A 21,094-nucleotide genomic window follows, 5' to 3' on the forward strand; every position below is an offset into this window, starting at 1 on the left:
CATATTCTAATTTTGCCCCTAAAATGAGCATATGTCTATGCCAAAAAATAGTTATAATTGAGATAGGCCATTCCTATTCCCAATTTGTTTTTTTAAAAAAAGAATTTAATGATAATTTTTTTTTCAACATTTCGTTTAATAATTTAAAAAAAAATTATATCTATTTGTTTAAAAAATGAAATAAATAAAATAAAGAATGAAAATAAATTAGCTTTTTTACCATTACTAAAAAATAAACCAAAAAACACAAATTAAAAACAAAAAAATTTAAGAGAAATATTTTTTAAAATACAAAACATTATTCCTATTCCATTTTTGTACAATCAAACAATAAATTAACATATTCTCAATCAAATTCCAAGTGAACCAAACGAGATTGGAATTGCCCTTTTCAATTCCCATTCTCCATTCCCAGTCGCATTCCATTTTTCTATTCTAATTTTCAATTCTTATGCCTATGCCAATGCCAATGCCAGCAACCAAACGGGCCCCAAAGGAAGCCATGTTTTTGGTATATGACGAGGAAGCCATGTTTTTGGTATATGACGAAGTTTTGAAATAGAAATAGAAGTGAACGACAGGGGAAAACCTTTGGAGAGTGGAAATCCGTTTCGTTTCAGTCTCGTTACCGTCGCAATCTGTACGACGATTGTTCAACATTCGTTTTGAGTTGCGGATCCGCGCTTCGCTCGCAGCAATCTCCCGGGTTTTGGAAGGTACAATTTTTCCGTTACTTCAGAAGAATTCAGTTGTTAGCCTGTAAAACCTGTGCCTATTCAAGCTTTCTCTTTATCTTCATACCCTGAAAGGCTTGTTGATGCCGATGGTTCGATATTTTTTTAAAAATCATTTTAATTTCTGTGTCTAATTTATCTGAAAATAACATAATCCAAAATTGGGCTTGTTTCAGTTTAAATGAAAACAAAAGGTAATTATCATACTTGGTTTCCTCCAAATACGCCTTTCCATTTTTGTATTTATGGTAGCAGCTATGCTTTCATAAAGGATATACCTTGCTTATTATTAGTTGTCTGCTTGCAGGCTGGTTGGTGAGAATTTTACTGTTTCTTCAAGCAATTCTTTTTTCTGGTAGGATGGTCTGCACAGATAATTTTTCATATAGGGGGCATCAAATATTTAGAGATTTCACAGTGTACATGTATACCATACAGTGTATACCATAGGGTAAACATTGAGAGCTCCCGGTTATCCTTTCGGTAAAATATATTTGGATGGGCAGCCAACCGCAAGATTTGCATTTGCTTTTGGCTTATGTACCTGCCCCATGTGTCAATTGAGCTATTTATATCCAAAGATGACATTATACTCCTATTTTAGTAATCCACATAAAACATTATCTTTATCATTAAAATGGGAAATGTGGTAGAAGACAGAACTCCGTTTACTTCATTTTTCCGGGAATGAGTTGAGGCATATTCGGTAACGGCAGAATTTTTCACATTCTATCTGGTACCCTGTCAGGAACCTTGTTAAAGTAGTTATGCATGCTGTTTCCATTGATCTGTTTAATGTGGGAAATGACCTGGGTTGTACAATGTTGCCAATGACCTGTTAAGTTGGAGAATCATGCTAAGTCTGCTATCTTAGCTGGGGGATGAGGGAGGACTCAGGGATCATCGTAGAAATTTATGTTTTCCTAATTTTTGACCTATTATCTCACTGTTGTCACTATAACATGCACCCTTGTTGAACCTGGTTCAACCATGCAATGAAACATTGGATTAACTCGCAAAGTGTGGGCTTTGATAGTAGAGGTCAACCTTCAGAGAGGGCCTGTTCCCTTCAGTACCTCATTGGAACTTTTGCTTTCTGGGAAAAGGGAAGAGAAATAACTTTGAAAACAAAAAATACACCATGGTTCAATGCACCAAAATGAATTCATACCCATACTGCTACTTCTTTAGAAAAAGTTGTTTTACACTACTTCAATGTGTTCACTTACCAATGCATCAGGGATTTGCAGGAAGGTTTGAGTTCAAAACAGTTTTTAATCTTTAGAAGGAAACTTATAGTTTCACAACTTACACCATAACAAAGTCATCACAACTTACAATCTGAAAAAGTATATTTTACTACCTAAAGGTGCCAAAGAGACAAATATTAAAGGAATTTAATTTTTAAAATACAAAGGACTTCACAGAAACACTCATCAATCAATATAATGCACTCATTGAAGCAGCCATAAGGTTTGCAGCAGTGCATAATCTGAAAAATTGAGTCTCTTGGCATAATCAGATCAAAAGAACCTTATTTCAGGTTACAGTCTTGACCAAAAACCAGCAAGAACTCCCAAAAAAGCCTCCCTAGCTGTACTATATCTTCAACCTCAACAAATATGAGCGATAATAGGGCATGGTTAGGGTCATTAATGACTTCAATTGACCTGGTTGCATTCCATCTTTGTTCCAGAAAGAAGCTTCCTTTGTTTTGATTTCTTGAAATCTTCTTGGGTGGTGTTAGATGAGGGAAGTGTTGACTTGGTCTCAACTTGCATACTCTCTTTGGAATCCCCTAGATGCCTGGCATATGCCTCCCAGGTGTCCCATATGTCATTATTTGTTGTTCAAATTGCTACAACTGCCTCATAATTGTCTTTCAAATCTTTCAACCTGCTTTGAGCTGCAGTTCCACGCTTTTAGAACATGTGAAAAACAACATTGAAATGACAATTACCTTCTAGGGACGTGGGATATTTTTAAGGATAAGAAAATGGCACATGCCACCATTACTAAGAGTTTGTTATAGTCATATTCCATTATCCATTCATCATTTAACTCATTGTCATTAGGTATACTGTGTCATTGTGATTCATCTTTTTCTTTATCCTTATGTTTTCTTTAAAAAAAACAATTGCCATTTCCTTGTACCTAACCTCTCTCATTTCTTTCTACTTTTCATAGTATCACCATGTATCATGTTTATCAAGGTATTTATATTTTATAACTACAATATCTGACGAAATTCCATTTCATTATGCTTTGATGAATGTTCATAACCTATTCCAAAACTTCCCTTCTTGGCTTCTCTGCCATTTTACTCCATGATAATCTGCCCTTTTAGACTTGTCACCAATTATTGCTAAACTGTGACTATTTCATGCATGGACTGCCTTTACCCCCTTTTCATGGCATTCGACTCTCCTCTTTGTTCTTTCTGTCCTATTTCTCACAGCACTTGCATCATATGTGGAGTCTTGTCAAAGCCTTTAAAGCTTGAAACTACCCCCATATGTTGTCATTTCCTTAGCATTCTCTGACTGCCTCTTTCACAAGATGGTTATACCAGTATGACTGTTCCATGCTCACTATCACTCTTCTTCTATCTCTGTAGGTTTTCATTACTGTTGTCTCAAATCTATACTTCTGTCATTGTAAATCAATGTCATAGCATTCTTAATTCATAACATGCTGCCCATTTCATAGTTTGAAACTTTGAAATGGTGCTCATGCATTTTGTTGCCCACTGCATATAACCATACTTCTGTCCTGCATGTCTTCACAATCTTCAACAAATATCTTTGTGGCCTCTTGTCATCATCATTTGTCAAAAGGAATGCTTATGCTTTCCTTGTTGTCTTCATTATATCTTTATTACATGCCACAGCAAACACCTTGTGATGTTTCATTAGACTGTTCGTTCTCCATATTAATACCTTGCACACCATTCCTCAGTTGGAACTGTCCCATTCTCCATGCTGTTATTATCTACTTCCACCCTTTATCATGCATTCTATGTCTGTAATGCCCTCTGCAAGGTTCAGGCCTGTCTTAACCAGAATTATCCTAAGCTGAATTGACAAAGATATAATGATTCGGATCTATGTTATTCCATGATTCAAGGTGAGGAAAAATTGTTCATTTATCAAACATATTAAGTAATTTGGCTTCTTTTACTAATTTTAATTCTTAAATGTCAATGCTGATCTTACTGCTACTTAAGTTTGATAAGGAAGAAGATATGGATGTAACTAAAGTGCTTAGAGATGAGGCACAATAGGCTCCCTCAAAGTTTACCGATCCAAGCCCTTATCCTATCCTAGGACTATACCCTCAAGGTTTAAGGGACATTGATCCCTACCCTCTCTTGGGAATCAATATATTGGCTGGGTTTAGACTGCCCCTCCTTGGAAACACTTCAGTCCCTTCCTCTTCAGGTATTGAGTAGTAGTAGGATTCAATCAAGGATATACATATTTATATATTTCAACCATTTATCGTTTCTTGATAAACCTTATATACCTTATTTATTCATAACTATACTTCTTAAATATTAGAATACTGAACATACCAGGTTACTGTAACAGTTGATAGTTTTAATGCGCTAATCCTTGCTGACACCACATCTCAGACTATCTGTCTGAACTGAATATATCCTTAAATCATTATTATTTAATAATCTTCAGTCCTTTAATGATAGCTAGATGTAGTTTATAATCTGTTTACCCAATTCTTCCAATGTCCGAATTGATGATGGAGTGTCTTCTTATAACCTATGCTTGGGATGAGGAGCCATGTGCAAAAGACATGACCCAAGTGTCTTCTTAAATTGTATAATTTCATTATCAATACTAGCTGCTGCATAATCAGAGCAATACTATCATGCTTCCTGATAACTTAATTGTCATGTGACATCGACCATTGTATACTAATTGAAATTGTTTTCTAATGTGCCTCTTCATGATCTAATGGATATGGATTATAATTGCTGTCCTACCAAGACATTGCTTTAACATTAATTTTATTTATTAATTATGGTTGATACTCTTGTTGATCCATTTGACAAGTATTTTGAATCGCAGGCTTCCAGGTCAGTGAGTATCTTTATTGAGGATCGATATTTATGTTCTTGTTTATAAACGACTATTTTCTTCATTAGTGACAGTCTGCTGTAATATTGGTTATGCACACAAGTGGGACCTTTTGGACAATACATAAACTACTATATTATTCTTTCCTTTTACATATTCTATCTCAAAGTTAAAAGCCTGCAATTTGCTCACCCAGTTTTATTGACAATCATCAAGATCCCTTTGTTTTAAAAAGAACTGCAAACTATTGTGATCTGTCTTAACAAGTATTGCCTAAATTTTGCCAAGGCATGCATAATTGCCAACATTTCTTTATCATAGATAGAGTAAGACCTTTCCTTGGTATTGTGTTTTCTACTTTCAAAAGCAATTGGGTCCTTGTTCTGCATGAGATCTGCATCAATGCCTTCTCCAGATGCATCACATTGCAGTTCAAATGGAAAAGAGAAGTCAGGGATGGCCAGAATAGGACATGGACAGATGGCCTTTTTGATGTTCTCAAAGGCTCGTTGAGCTTGTTCATTCCATCCAATAACTCTCTTTTTGGTTAAGTTTGTAAAGGGGCTGTCATTTTTTAGAGCCCCTTCACAAACCTTTTGTAATAATTGCATAGTCCTACAAATCCTCTTGACTGAGTTAAAGGTTTTGGATTTAGGCCATTCCTTAATAGCCTTGATTTTCTTTTCATCAACACTCACAGCTTGTTCACTGATCTTGTGGCCTAAATAGTTCCAAATTCACACTTTAAAGCTTCGCCGTAAAGTGATCCTTGCTCAAGAATTTCCAATACTTCCTCAATATGCTTGAGATGATCATGTTTTACTGTATATGAGGCTGTTATTGTTGGCTTTTTTTGCCTCCATTCAGCCCATCACAGATATCCGATCAAAGAGATCTTTCAATGTGCTGGATTCTTGTTTTGGGTTAACCCACTAAGGTTGGCGGCTAATATTTTGTGTTAGCTCAGTTTCTTCATTGACCGAGTGAACTCAGTTTATTCTTGGTAGAGGGTCCCATCTCCGGCGCTTGTTTTTAACACAACATGCATTGCATAGATCGACGATGGAGATTCAACGGAGGATTATAAGATCGCCGTCTGTTCTGTCAAATGGCAAGGCAAGAGATGCTGCCACGTGTCGCCATTCCGACGTTTCCTAATGCTGCCTTGTTCCTTCAACGCTCTGAAGCCTAGAATTGCGTCGCGCTACCACGCGTTGCCATTCCGGTGTTTCTTCATGCTACAGAGTCTCCATAAGGCTCTGAAGTCCGGAATTGTGTGACAACCATTGTATCTAGCTCATTTTGGAGTCTCCTCATTGCATCTCAGCCATCCATTGGAAATAAAGATCATCTTGATCGACGACTATGTTTTAATCTCTCGTTAAGGGAGATTCTCTCGCATCTTGGCTGTCCATCTTGGGGGGAAGATCTGCATCAACGATGGCGACTTAATCTTTCGTTGGGAGATTTCCTACGGCATCTGGGCTGTCCGTTTCAATGAGAGGACCTTCATCGATGACCACCATTCAATTTCGGGGAAATCAAATTCCCCCCCTGTGGTCAACCTTGCATTTTGTTGGCAGACTAGCATCTTGCGGCCATGACACGTTAACAGGGCTTGTTCTTCAATGCCCAACGACTTCTTCGGCCTGGTTTTCACGATGCCAATGCCCTCCATGCCTCTTTAATGCATGTAATGATCAAATCTTTGGTGATTTGATCCCTTTTACGGTTGGATGCATTGTTTTTGCCCTGCCTGTCACTTCCAACATTGAGTTGCATTCCATGGTCAAATTTTCTTCTGATATTCAGTTATTGCTCTCCTCTACAACTCAACTCCACCTTGGTTGGGCTTTGATCTCCATAGTTAAATTAGAGTTATGCCTGAACTCTTTAAAAGGCAATTGTAAATATTTTTTAGGGGTTCTTCTCTGTTTGTATTTTGCAGTAGCGTTATGCTCTGCAACTTTTGCCTTCTATTAATGAAATAGCTCTATTTCTTACCTTCTTCCACCATTAATGTTGTGCATGCCTTCTTGCCTTATGTTAGTGTTGCTTCTTATTTCTTCAAGTTATATGTTGTATCTACTTTGCTTATTGATAATGCTATCCTGTGAAGCTTCTTCCTTGTAGCATTTTACCTAGTTCTTGATCTGTATATGAGTTGTGAGGGGTAATTAGGGTTGGGGAGTTGTGTATAGTGGAGTGTTTCATTGATGTTTCATGCAGTCAGAGTCGTAACCACGTTCTATCTTGGTGCATCATCTTTCCCTTTCAGCATTTTAATTTTTGTTCTCCTTCTCCCTTTTTCTCTCAAGTAGTAGTTTAGGTGCACCCTGATAGTGAGGAAGCCGACCTTCTCTAGAGATTTAGCCTCAGAGCGTAAGTCCCATATTTGGAGGTTGTTTCCATGTTACACAAGGTCGCTTGAGGGTCATACCTCAAGCAAGGGTGCAAACTTTTGTGTCAACAGTTATCAAAGAATATTAACAAAAATTTTGTGAGTTGCTTCCTGAAGCTGTGATTCATACAGGACTAAAATGTGGTGGGGTCATTTGTTAAACAGAAGGATAAGACTAGAAACTTGAATGTCCATAGTGGCATTTGAATGTTGTTTTTTGGATATCTTCCTCCCTCATTCTTATTTGGTGATACTGTGACCTTAAGTTGATTGTTGAGAAATACTTGGCTCCATGGAGCTCATCAATGAGTTTGTCCGTCCTAGGGATAAGATATTGATTCTTGATAATCTTTTTTTTTAAGGCTCTATACTCTATACACGTTCTCATTGTCCCACCCTTCTTTTTAACTAGTACAATCCATGATACAAAAGGGTTGGAACTCTGTTGAATGTGACCCAACTTCAGTAATTCATTTATAATTTTTCCTATCTCGTCTTCAAAGTTTTGCAGTTGCCTATATGGAGTTGTAATTACAAGTTGTGCTCCTTTTCCCAATTGTATGATGTGTTCAAATCCCCTTTTGTGGGGTAACCTTGTGGGGATGTCATCAAAGACTTGTTACGCCTTTTTAGAATAGGTCTTTTATCAATGTGAATGGTCTTCCTTGTGGGGCAAACTTCTTAAGGATCATGCACTAAGCTGCCCACTCCCCTTGACATTTCCTAAAACTTCTTTCCATCCTCTTGCAAGCAACTACCTTTGGGAATCTTTTGGGTCCCTTTTAATGTCACTTCTTGCCCTTCATGCTGTAAATAGATTGTTAAGTGTGGTAGATCGAGCATAAAGCATTCTAAAGAATATATCCAAGGAGTGCCTAATATCTTGTCAACATCTAATGGTACCACATAAAAGTCTTCCTTAATGGGGTGCTTCCCCAAACACACTTCTAATTGGGGGAGCTATCTTTGTGCATTTGACCATGGCTTCTATCACAATTGCTGCTGTAAAGCCTTTGAAATCTTTAGTCTCCAATATCGTTTTTGTCTACCAAGGTGATGACTTTTGGTCCCTTAAGGGTGCCTTTTATGCGGAAGGGATGGCGTTTAGCAGTTTGAGTGATAGTGGCCAAAGTTACTTGTTCTTCGATATCATCATACTTGGCCTTCTTGCTAGGATTTTCTTTACTCTCTTCCTTAGAAGTTGCTTCTAATTGGTGGGCTTGGCTTTTACATTTATGGCCAGGTTCCCATCTTTCCTTGCATCTATAGCATGATATCTTTATGTCTAACCCTCTCTTACGACGGTTGTGCCCTTTTTCCCATGGCTCTTGACATTTGAAGCATATGTTATTCCTTTTAAGCTCATCTTTGTCTAGGTAATTGTAATGTCCTCTTTTGGGGTCGTTCATGATTGATACTTATTTAGTCAATCGTAATGTATGTAAATTAAGAATATGTCCATATCAATAGTTCCAATTACCCAATCATATTATTATTTGGCTTATGGATGCATAGTATAGATATCATCCAAGTTGCCTAGACACCAATTATGAACTCCTTCAAAGTTCAAAGGTCTGAGTTTGCATCTCAAAGGCTTACGGATCGTTGGCCCTTATCCTCTAATGGAATATGATCCATTACTTCGGATTTATACAAGCCCTTCCTTGGTAACATCATGCTACTAAAGTTACTTTATCATTTATGTCCAACCTTATTAGTTATTCCAGCTAATTATAGAAGTAGTGGGCATTAACTAAGTTGCCTATATACCACTATCAATGGATTCCCTCGAAGTTTATAGGTCCAACTCGATATCATGAAGGCCTATAGAACGCTAACCCTTGCCTTGTCTTGGGACAAAGATCCATTGCTTGGAATTTACGCAAGTCCCTCCGTGGCAACACTTAAGTCTTCCCTTCTTAGCCAAATAGTACTAGGATTGAAATGTGGATATATTTCTGATTTTGCTATTATAATTGATATTACAATCTCATTATTGTAAATAATATTAATAATGCAATAGTTGTACTTATCGATCTATGATCACTATTCATATATATATGTGGTGCAGGAGCACCTTGGGGTAAGACAAAACACTAAGATAATTTTGGCTTGTAAATGGTCTAGCCAACCATTTAGGAAATAGGACTAAGTGTAAAGTCCCAAGGTAGGTTTAGGAGGTGTGATTAAGAAAGGAGTTAGGGTTGAGTCGTGTTTTTAGCAATTTAGGTCCTATTAAGCCTAAAAATGCTCAATTGTGCTAAAGAGCACAATATGGAAAAATACCTTAAAATGGGGCAAGAAATGATTTTGAAAGGTCTTTAGGTGTTCTTAGAACATTTTAGGTGGTTTGAAGTCAAATTGGATTGATAAGTTTGGAAGGCCAAGAAGCCATATTGCAAAAAATTGTCAAATTGCTCATTGACATTTTTGCAAAGTTGCAATGGCAATTTTTGCACTTTTTTAGGAAAAGGCAAGATGGGTGTTTGTAACTCGACCCAAGGGTTTGAGTAGTTAGTTGAAGGCTATATAAGCATGATTTAACTCATTTGAAGGGGTTGGTTGAATCACATGTACGGACAATTAATGAAACAATAAGGATTTGTAGACAGAAAAACGGGTTTTGCAAGGATTTCTTGTTTTGCTTGATTGGTGTGCCTACCGTTCTTGATGGAATAGTTGCTTGAGTTCATGTATTGATCCTATGCAAGTTTGTTTTGATCAGTAGTTGTCATTTTATTGGGTTTACAAAATTATTTAGTTTTTACATTCCTGATGCCTAGTTTTGAGCAATCAACACAAACATGGCTAAAGCTCTACTTCCCATGGTTGAAAGTCCATGGCCTTTAGGAATCAAGTAATGGCCATTGTATATTATGTAAATATCAGCTTTGGAGGTTGGGAAATGTTGTTTTCTAGTTTTGCAAGCAAGGCCTAGGCAAGCTAGTAGAAGCTTGGCAAGGTGCAGTGATGCTTGCAAGTGGGTTCTAGCATGAACAGTGGATTGGCAAATGCCAATCTTGAATGGGCAGTGGTGGAGGAAAGTGTTAGATGTCCACAAACCAAAGGAGAAGGCTTGGTGCAAGGTTTAAACCATTTGGTAAGTTGATTTGCCATCATTGCCCTTGAAACCTTCAAAATAGGGGTTTTCTGGAATCGTACTGTACGGACACCATGGAGACTTAAGACCTAGAAAATCTTCAAGCCTAGGTCAATAGGAAACCAAATCTAGAAGGCTCCAATGGGCCCTGTTAAGGGATTTTGTGAGTTATTGTAGGTTCCTTGTTTCTAGGAGGGCTAATAAGGGCTCTTAGGGCTACAAGGACAAACAAAGCAATATTGGATTGTGAGTGTGTGAAACTTAGCAAGATGATGCAGATTGTTATGAAATGTGTCAAGAACCTCAAGAGGAAGGTCCAAACTTGATTTTGACCTACTGGTGGCATTTGGTGGAGTTTTGGTTAGTTAAGCCAAAAGGTGCACAGTTAGGGTGTTTGGAGTTAAAGGAGTGAAACTTGAATTGATTGGAGAGTTTCTTGGTGAGAGGGGATTAGGAGAGTGTCCTCTAGGTTAGGGTTAGAGAAGGGACCCTAAGAAGGCTAAGAAGTAGCCTTGGTAGAGCAAAAAAGGCTCTAAGCGAAGAAGCTCCCCATCAATACGTATATCATATAGATATAATATATCTGAGAAACATATAAGATTCTTTATTTCCTCCTCCTTTTGAAGAAAGCCCATTGTATTTATGTTGTCCTTTATAATCATAATCCATTCGAAAAGTTACAACCCTTCATAATTACAATCCATTTGAAAATTCATAACCCTTTATAATTATGACCTAAGTGTTAATTACATGGATCTTCTGCAAATGTATATTCAGATTTGTGAGGCAGATGCCTTTTGTGCTTACTGCAGGTCCAATCCTCTATGCTCGAACTTTTGTGATTGAAAAAACCTTTGCTAGGTATCCGTGGGAAGGAGAATGCTTGTAGATCAGACTGCTTTATAATGTGTGTTCTCCAAACTACATTCTCAACCCTATATATATCCCATCTAGAGGGTATGTCCCTTAAGGGACATGACTATTAGTTTTGACAATAACACAAGATTATCCCTAAATTGCCGATTTGAAGGAGTCTGAATATAATTAACAAAACTAAGCATTAGTTAAGTTAAATGCAAAACAAGAACACCTTTTGGAAATCGCTGGCTTCTCTAGGGAAGGTATAAATGTGTTAATTGTCAATCATTGGATATATATTATCCATAGAAGAATGTACAGCCCGCAGTAATAGACCTGTAGCATTATCCAGATTACGTTCTCAACACTCCCTCTTAACTTGATAATCCTACAGAGAGATATCATATCTAGCAACATCAATACAGATGTTAAGCAAGAATTAATACTCTATATCTGTCTGTCTCTTCTTAGTATGTAGTATCATAGAACACATGATACAAAGTCATATTACTAAACCTGTGATACGACAAATCACTACTACTAGTGATAAGATACATGTTGTGACTCATAGAAATTGATATTTCTATATCACAACGAGATCCTGAGTTTAAGATCTACCAGAATATAGGATAAACCCGGAGAAGTTATAAAATTCTTCCTTTATCCAATTTGTGACCCATGAACATAGCAATGTCAATGTCACAAGACGATCTAAAACTCATCTAGATCTTACAGTAAAATCTACTGTTTAGTACATTATCTAAGAGATCGTCATCTCTCATAATGCCTTTTACACAATTATTCATTATTTCAGAGATCATCATCTCTTAAATAATGATTACACATGTTGGAGCCCATAACAGTCAATAGCCTGACAACAATAAAATTATCATAAGAATACAAAATAATTCAATCATACTTGGATCTTTCCTGAGATGATCACTCTCAAAGAGGTTTGATAAGAATATTTGCTTTCTAATTAAGGATGAAGTCTAGAGAATAATTAAATTCTCTCTTTATCCAAGTTGTGATTCATAGACATCGAAATGTCTCTTTCACAACACAATCTTGAATCTATTCAAGATTTGCCAGTAGTCCTCTACTGATTTAAAAACACCATAAGATCATTTGCTATCACATCAAATTCGTGTTGGAAGATTCTTTTCTATTACTGCAAACTGATGTTGCAAGACTGTTTGCTGAAAAATGCTTCGACACCATGATGTTTGTAAAAGTAGGCCTATCAGATGATTGCTCCTTATTCAAGGTTGCCTTGATGAGATGTCAGACTCCCTTTGAATCCAAACTTCTTTCCTACAAGAACATTCTTCAGAAAACAAAATCAAGGCATATACTCTTCTTATAAGAAATACAAATGAAAGATATTATAGACATAAGGTAAAAGACGAGCTCAAGTACAATAGATACTTATCTTTCCATCATAACCTTGATGAAAGCTTTTGTACTTTATGAGTATACACCATCTTGACATGGTACACTTAGTTTGAGTTTGTATAACCTAGATCCTGGGGAGTCAACTCAATCTTCTAAGTACTTTCTTTGACATATAACCTTCTTATAAGATGATACTTATGATTTTTGCTACAAATTCTTTATTACTTGGGAATAAATAAAGCATGGTCTACTCCCTTTGAGTCAAGATTCGTCATTGCAGATCATTTAGCTTCTCCTTTTGTCAAGAAGGCATACCATGCTAATGATCTTAGTGTCACAACATGATGTCACTTTATTCCCTTCTTTCTAAGAGAACCAATACTAATAATCTGAATAGTCATAAGGTTATATAGAATGCATCTTTTCTAAGTCCACAATCATTAACACTCCCTCTTGGACTTGAGGAAAGATCAGAAATGCCTTGAGTAAAATGTTTTGATATTGCATATGATATCATGAGTATTGGCCTCCTAGAATATCAATGATATTCACCAAATACTCTTTGAGTAATGACCTTCCAGAATGGTAGATAGTCACCAAATATTACAATGAATTTTGTGCTTGACAATAGTTTCCAGCAGCCTAATGTATCCTCATTTAATATTTCTGACCTGACAAAGCCTTATCAAATGTATCTCCCATCTAGAGATCACAACCTTCATTTCTGGCCAGTACAATAGAATTAAATATGCTAGAGTCCAATTTAGCTAATTTCAATACTCCCTCTTAGCTAGGGAGGATTCAAAACATTCAAAATATTCACATAATCACTATGGCATTCTCAGAGGGTGATATTGAACATTATGGACTTTCTATGATACCATCTTGCATGCTCGCAAAGGATGGATCTACCTAGCATTGCCCACAGAGGGTGGGAGATACAATTAAATGTATCAATGAAGCAGTCTATATATCTCTCATCTTCCCATTGCATTCCTCTTATGAAAAGTAATTGCTCCTTGGTAGAAGAATACTTAGATACATCTGGTACTTTAACCTTGGTGCCATGCCGACAGCTTTTCACAGAGATTAATAACAATCCAAGAGAAATATCAATGCTTGAATCATTCATGATTCATTATACAAATAATATAGCATGAATTAATAACAACATGAAGGATTGAAGAGCATTATTCAACCATAAAGAATACTTATCTCTTTTTACTTCTTGGTCTGTCCGCAGTCAACAGATATAAGCATTCAGCAACATAGAAGTCAGACAAGATCACAAGCTCTAGTCCATAGTATATTCTGAAATCCTTTACTCGTATTGATCTTGAAGTAATTTCAAGTGTAGACCCATCTCAGTTCATTATGTTTCCATTAAAATGTAAAGTGTTGCTAGTCAGAGTACTGAGACTTCCAAGAATATCGAAGGTACCCCTCATTTTTGACCCCTGCTGCCTGTCGACACTCAAAACTTGCAAACTGCTGCTATTCTGAGATTGTTTGTGAATTTACAAAAGTAACAATGAAAACATATGGGTCAAAGGGTTTTACGTTAGCTGCTTCAAGAGTCTCTAATATTTCATAAGCCAAAGGAATCCTTCCATCAAATGAATTCAACTTTGAGGTTAATTTGAATCCAGATTGGATCAGGATAGGGAAACCAGAAATTGTTCCTTATCAACCACAAGCAATATTTGGCTTGACTAATGATTTCTCAAATATAGCTGCCTAGTTGTCTAGTCATCTCCAAATCATGCGCGACCCAGATAGGTGTCTGAAGTTGCACACCAAACCTAGGTTGCAGGCTTGCTATCTACCTTCGGGTCTCAATGAGAGTCTGTGATCTGAATTGTGAGCCTTGTGACTGCTGAAACTAAGTCAATCTGCTACAAATCTCTCTATATTATTTGTCAATAGCCCTCTTCTTGCAAACAACTTGTGAGCCCCATTGTTTGATTCACTATTCCTGATTGACGTATCTAAATCATATCTGCCACTTCCTTTCAGATAATTGCTATTTGATTTCGATTTTGGTTACAAGGCAAAAACACCAAAACAGAGAGATAACTCTTTTGCATTTGTAGTTTTCATTTTCAACTGCCTTCGGAAGTTCAATGAGACTAATTTCATGGAGATGAAGTTTAACGATTTGGCTACCATGAAATTTTAACAAATTTAACAACTACTAGAGAGTGAGCGCGTCGGGAGTTATAGAGTTTCTTTACTCTTTTTTCTTTTTGTAACATGACACAACTCATGAGCTCTCATGCCATGCATATCGCCACTTTCCCATATCAACAAGAAGGAACCAAGCTCCAAGTCCTTCCTGAATAAACCTGTGGTCCTCTAATTTAGTGGAGGCAAACTAAACATGCATTCTCTCCTGAAATTGCCATTTGTTATTCCTCATTTGTATATGCACAAAATTGATGATATCAAACAAGTTCCACCAGGATTCAAATCTAATCTTTGACAATCTTGTCCAGGTCGGTTTTTCCTTTCATCCTGCTTACTTGACTTGATGTGGGAGGATTAAGATCACAGGTGGTGTTGAGATCTGGCTGCTAGGTGTCTTCACGCATGATGGTATATTCCCAAAATATTCTTTGTGAACCGCCTACAAAAGTCTGGTGAACATTATGGCTATTTCAACTCCAAATTCCAAGTCCATGTGCAATATAATGAAGAAATTCATTCCTTAACATTTTAGTCAAGTTCGAGTCTCTAAAGGCAATTCGATAAGTTCAGAACAGTGAACGGGTGTAACCCTGATTTGGCAGCAAGATAGATCTGCTTTCAATGAGTGAAGATCGAACCATGACCCTTCAAATAGAGCACCAAATCATTTGAACTGACCATGGCTGATACCATAGCTCTGATACCATGTTAATTACATGGATCTTCTGCAAATGTATATTCAGATTTGTGAGGCAGATATTTTGTGCTTACTGCAGGTCCAGTCCTCTATGCTCGAACTTGTTTGATTGAAAAAATCTTTGCTAGGTATCCGTGGGATGGAGAATGCTTGTAGATCAGACTACTTTGTAATGTGTGTTCTCCAAACTACATTCTGAACCCTACATATATCCCATCTAGAGGGTATGTCCCTCAAGGGACATGACTATTAGTTTTGACAATAACACAAGATTATCCCTAAATTGCCGATTTCAAGGAGTCTGAATATAATTAAGAAAACTAAGCATTAGTTAAGTTAAATGCAAAACAAGAACACCTTTTGGAAATCGCTGGCTGGTATAAATGTGTTAATTGTCAATCATTGGATATATATTATCCATAGAAGGATGTACAACCCGTACTAACAGACCTATAGCATTATCCAGGTTACGTTCTCAACACTAAGTCACATGATATGCCGAATTTCATCCATGAAGTTTGAATTTCAGTAATTTTTACCCTTTACGAACTTCATCCAAATTTTATGATATTTAATATAACATTGTTTTTGATTAGGAAAACAGGTTGTGAAGGGGCCTTGAAACCTTGTACAAAAGATACTAAAGATATAACATTAAGTCCAGATATACATTATATCAAAAAGAAACAGAGCCAACACCTAAACAAAGCCAGCTATAGAAGGACAACAAAATAACAAAACGCAGAAACAAAAAGACACCAAAGGAAAAGGAAGAGGGACAAGAAATGGGACTTAACCCATTTTCTTGATCAGCTCAGCTACCTGCTCCTCCAACTGGTCCATCTTCTCAACTGCTTCTTTAATCTGGTTAATATCTCAAGAGGCTCCAATATGCATTTTCCTATTGTTGGCCTTGGAACTCCTCCTTGTCCCTTCCTTGTTATGAACATCAACTCCTTGGTCTTCAACAACAGTGTCAATGGCTTTTTCCCTCAGACTATCTTCCAATTTACTAACGAGGATTTTGACATGCTCGTTGGAGGTTTTGAGGATTTTATAGCTTTGATCCACTATATTCCTGAGGGTGCTCTCAATACCATTCACTTTATTGTCCAGCTCTAGCACCCAGGCCTCCAACCTGTAGAAAGTAGCTATGTCAATTAGAGAATGTGTAGGAGGTTTCTCCTGCTCATCAACACCCTGAATCTTTTCACCATCAATTCTCCTTCCATGTTCCCCATCCTATCCTTCAAGTCAATGGCTTGAGGAAACAACCACTTGATGGACCTGAAGTTATCCAACAGACTGTTCTTGACATTGTTTAGTAAATCTATATCCTCCTTGTTGTTGTCACTGAGAATGATCAAAGAAGGATCAATGAGTGCTTGGATCTCCACTTTACTTGGTTCAGCCTCTCCAACCTTCAAGTCTATCTTCTCCTTCGCAATCCCTAACCTCACCGTATCCATATTCATAGTTTTCCATGCCATTTTCCCACCTCTCGAAGGTGCAGGGTTCTCATCAGCCGACTTGGTATTTGTAGTCTGGGTGGGCATCAAAACAATGTCTTACTCCTTTGGAGTGGAATCATCCCCATATCGATCTTTAATGAAATCCAGTGGGGAAATTGAACTTCACCCATCTTTCATCTCACCTTTACCAATATTTTGTTTCTTCATGGTCAACTTGACCCTCTAGCTAGTACCATCTTCCTGAACATCCGTGTCCATTTCATCCTTGTCTTCCTTACACTCATCCGATGAAATGACAATCTTAGCTTGTTTCTTGGGCACAAGGGTCCGATCCGTCTATATAGCCTTCCTCTTCTTATCCACCCCCTTACCTTGCTCTTTCTTGCTATAACCAACGTCCTCATTAGTTTCCATATACTCCTCTTCATACAAATCCTCATCCAACTCCATTTTCTTTTTCTGCTTTTTCCAAGTAAATACATTCGTCTTCGAAGATTTCATAGGGGTTTTGTGGACAAAACCCTTACCCTTCCTATTAGCTTTTGGAACCATCTCCTCCTCCGAGTGCAAGCCTTCACTGTCTTCAGGGTTAGAAAGGCCTTGAGACTCCTCCGACTCACTCTCATCCACATCCTCCGTCTCTCTCACCTCAGGGAATTTGCCAATGGAATGGGCTTTAATGTGCTCATAAGTGCCTACTATTCGGCTGGGGAGCAAACTCAATTCAATGATCTGCATTGGCACGACACTAGGCGGGCTGCTTTCTGATCGATCAATTCATCCTTGGATGTATCCTTCCAATTCAAAAAGAATAGGGCAATTAGCACGCACAATAATCTCTTTCTCAATCCCTACAATTCTATGGGCCTTATTACATTAAGCCCTCATGGAGAGGAGGGTTAGCCAGAATTTTCTCCCTAACCCCATTAATACTAGCAATCTTAGAGGATAAGAGATAAATTGAAATGGAAACCTTAATACCGTGCCTAAAATGATTAAAAAGAACAAAGTGGTGTGAGAACATCCTTGAAAATCTACCATCCAGAGTCACATAGTATTAGATAATACTGTTATTTACAATAATATTGTTTTATTTTAAAGGAAAATTGAGTTATTTAGTTTAATTATTTAGCAATGTCAAACTATTTTGACAACTTTGTGGATATATTGCTAATTTTTAAAAATAAATAAATTTATATAATTGAAATCTAATGTAATTTTTTTTTCCGAATTTTCAACCTTGCCGAATTAAATCCGAATTTTATGCTTGACAAACTTGAATTCAAATTCGAACCTTGTGACTTAGATTATGACCTATCAAAAAGTCACATCCTTTCATCATTATTATCTTTGGAAAAATTCACTTCCTTATTCTCTTCACATTCTTTTCCTCTTATATTAATCTTTCTTTAACTCCTCTCTTTTCCTCCTCTTTCCCTATTTCAAATGAACTTTCCTCTCTTTTATATATTTATTTGAAAGAGACATATCTCGTGACTTTTCATTAAATTTAGTAAAAAAATGTTATTCTTATTATATTATTTATTTTATGTTTAATATCATTTATTATTAAATACTTTTTAGAAAGCTAACGTACTTTCTACAATATTCTCTCTTGAAGTTAATTTTATTTATTTATTCATTGATTGTAAATTTATTATTATGTAGTTTATTTAAATCTTATTTTAGATATTATTTAATTGATGATAGATTATGTATGTTATTATTTATATTATGATTACATTTTTATTTCTTGTTTTTATATTTTAATATATGACTTCATTATCATTATTTATTTAATAATATTTTATTATCTAATTATTGTTAAAATTCTATCTTAAATTGGGACATGGCAGTCTACCTTCCTCAATGTGCTTGTCCTTAAGCAATTAGATAATTTCATCTTCTAATTTGTAAGATGCATGTCTTGTAGTCCAAATTGTTTGGTTGTTGTCATGGCTATGATTGGACCTCTCGCATTATCATTCCACATTAGTCTTTCATATGAATTATTTTCCTATATCCTCTTTTACAATACAAAATGGTAGGATCATTCCTTGATACCACTGTCATGTCCCCTTTTTGGGGTTGGTTATGATTGATACTTATTTAGTCAATCATAATGTATATAAGCCGTAAGAATATGTTCAGAACAATAATTTCAATTACCCAATCATATTATTATTTGGTTTATGGATGGATGGTATAGATGTTATCCAAGTTGCCTAGACACCAGTTATGGACTCTCTTTAAGTTTACAAGGTAAAGTCTGCATCTCAAAGGTTTATGAATCGTTGACCCCTACCCTCTATTGGGATATGATCCATTAGCTTGGATTTGTACAAGTACCTCCTTGGTAACACCATACTCCTAAAATTATCTTTAACTCTTATGTCCAACCTTATTAGTTATTCCATCTCATGATAGAAGTAGTGGGTGTTAACCAAGTTGCCTAGATACCACTATCAATGGATTCCCTCAAAGTTTACAGGTCTATGTCCATATCACAAAGTCCTACAGAATGCTGACATCTACCTTATCTTGGGCCAAAGATCCATTGCTTGGAATTGACACACGCCCCTCCTTGGCAACACTTTAGTTTTGCCTTCTTTGCCAAATAGTAGTAGGATTGAAATGTGGATATATATTTCTGATTTTGCTATTATAATTGATATTGCAATCTCATTATTGTAAGTGATATTAATAATACAATAGTTATACTTATTGATATATGACCAATTTTCATATATATATAAATATGTATATCATATAGATATAATATATTTGAGAATCATATAAGATTCTTTATTTCCTTCTCCTTTTGAAGAAAGTTCATTGTATTTACGTTATTCTTTATAATCATAATCCATTCGAAAAGTTACAACCCTTCATAATTACAATCCATGCGAAAATTCACAACCCTTCATACTTACAACCCTATCAAAAAGTCACATCTTTTCATCATTATTGTCTTTTCGAAAATTCACTTCCTTATTTCCTTCACATTCCTTTCCTCTTCTATTAATTCTTCTTCAACTTCTCTCTTTTTCTCATCTTTTCCCATTTCAAATGAACTCTCCACTCTTTTACATATTAATTTGAAAGAGACACATTTCTTTGTTACATATATCTTGACTTTTCATTAGATTTAGCTAAAAATATATTATTCTATATTATATTATTTGTTTACTTATTTATTTTATGTTTATTATTATATATTATTAAATCCTTTTTAGAAAGCTAACATACTTTTTACAATATTCTCTCTTGAAGTTATTTTTATTTATATTTATTCATTTTAAATCTTACTTTAGATATTATTTAATTGATGATAGATTATGTATCTTGTTATTTCTATTATAATTTTATTATAATTTCTTGTTTTTATGTTTTAATATCAATTTTAATATATGATTTCATTATCATTATTTATTTAATAAAATTGTATTATCTAATTATTATTAAAATTCTATCTTAAATTGGGTCATGACTGTTTGCCCAACCTCAAATTGCTTGTCCTCAAGGAATTAGATAATTTTTTCTACTAATTTGAAAGATGTATGTGTTTTAGTCCAAATTGTTCAATTGTTGTCATGGCTATGATTGAACCTCTTCCATTGGCACTCCACATTACTCTTTCATATGAATTATTTTCCTATATCCTCTTTTACCCTACATGATGGCAAGACCACACTGTGATACCATTGTAATGTCCCCTTTTTGGGGTCAGTCACGATTGATACTTATTTAGTCAATCATAATGTATATAAGTCTTAAAAATATGTCCATAATAATAATTCCAATTACCCAATCATATTATTATTTAGCTTATGGATGGATGGTATATATGTTACAAGTTGCCTAGAAACCAGCTACGATTCCCTCAAAGTTTACAAGTCCAAGTCCGCATCTTAAAAGTTTATGTATCACTGACCCCTACCCTCTATTGGGATATGATTCATTAGCTTCGATTTATACAAGCTCCTCCGTGGTAACACCATACTCCTGAAGTTTATCTTTAACACTTATGTCCAACCTTATTAGTTATTCCAACTCATGACAAAAGTAGCGGGTGTTAACCAAGTTGCCTAGATACCACTATCAATGGATTCCCTCAAAGTTTACAGGTCCAAGTCCATATCACGAAGGCCTGTAG

General features: G+C 35.9%; 1 protein-coding gene across 1 annotated transcript in view; it reads left to right on the plus strand.

The window, feature by feature from the left end:
- The first annotated feature begins 477 nt into the window (after positions 1–477).
- Positions 478–21,094, plus strand: part of LOC149568292 (uncharacterized) — a 67,696-nt gene continuing 47,079 nt past the window's right edge. Inside the window, exon 1 of the mRNA XM_089821277.1 lies at positions 478–716. The gene's annotated coding sequence lies outside the window, so the exon portion shown is untranslated. The remainder of the gene's footprint in view (positions 717–21,094) is intronic.

Source organism: Cupressus sempervirens, chromosome 3 (genome assembly GCF_028749045.1).
Source record: "Cupressus sempervirens isolate cs-2001-9-10 chromosome 3, ASM2874904v1, whole genome shotgun sequence".
NCBI lineage: Eukaryota > Viridiplantae > Streptophyta > Pinopsida > Cupressales > Cupressaceae > Cupressus > Cupressus sempervirens.